Source organism: Coregonus lavaretus, assembly GCF_964263955.1.
Source record: "Coregonus lavaretus genome assembly, chromosome: 19".
Classification (NCBI taxonomy): domain Eukaryota; kingdom Metazoa; phylum Chordata; class Actinopteri; order Salmoniformes; family Salmonidae; genus Coregonus; species Coregonus lavaretus.
This window is the reverse complement of record NC_140006.1, coordinates 25,177,597-25,178,407: the sequence shown is the minus strand read 5'-3', so window position 1 is coordinate 25,178,407 and position 811 is coordinate 25,177,597.

Below are 811 nucleotides of genomic sequence, written 5' to 3'. Positions count from 1 at the left end.
TTTGGGAAACGATTTGGATGGAGGGAAGGGCGTGCAAAATCCTGTCGTTTGTAAGGAACCCAGAGTAGAGGAACCTGATGGGTTATCAGAAAAGTACCCTAAAGTGTTCCCAGCGTGTGCCGTTACACATGCTATGTCTAAGAAAGTTGCCGGGAGCAAGTTTAGTGTTGAGGAGGATGTCAACAATCCCACCATGGTCGATCTGTCCGAGACGTTTATGGGTGATCCTGATTTCGCTAAATCTCCTGAGTTAACCTCTCCTTTGAAAACCCCAAAGGTGAGCGAGTTTGTAGGACTTCTGAAGGAAGAGAGGGTCCCTACAGTTTACACTTTGATGTCTAGGAAGCATCTGATTGTGGAACAGAGTAAAGAGGTTTCCCTCTCCCCTCTTTTTGCTGAGATACGTCCAGAGGAGGAGTTTGGTTAAGTATGTGTGGGTTACTTTGACAGAGATGGTGTTCTAATCAGGTAATGGCGTTCTCGCACCACTTCTGGGCAAGACGATTGGCCCAGTGTATCTCAAATTGTAGCTCCAGTTACGCTTCGACAAGAGATACTGAGGTTGGCTCACGATGGTAGTATGGCAGGCCATCTTGGGGTCAACAAGACGTATGACCGTATCTTGCATATCTTCTGGCCTGGTCTGAAACAGGATGTCGTGTCTTACTGTAAATCCTGTAATGTTTGCCAGTGGATGGGTAAACAGAACCAAGCTGTACCGGTTGCACCTTTGCAGTCTATTCCTGCTTTTGACGAACCTTTCAGCAGGGTTGTGGTGGACTGTGTTGGTACTTTGCCCAAAGCCAAGAGT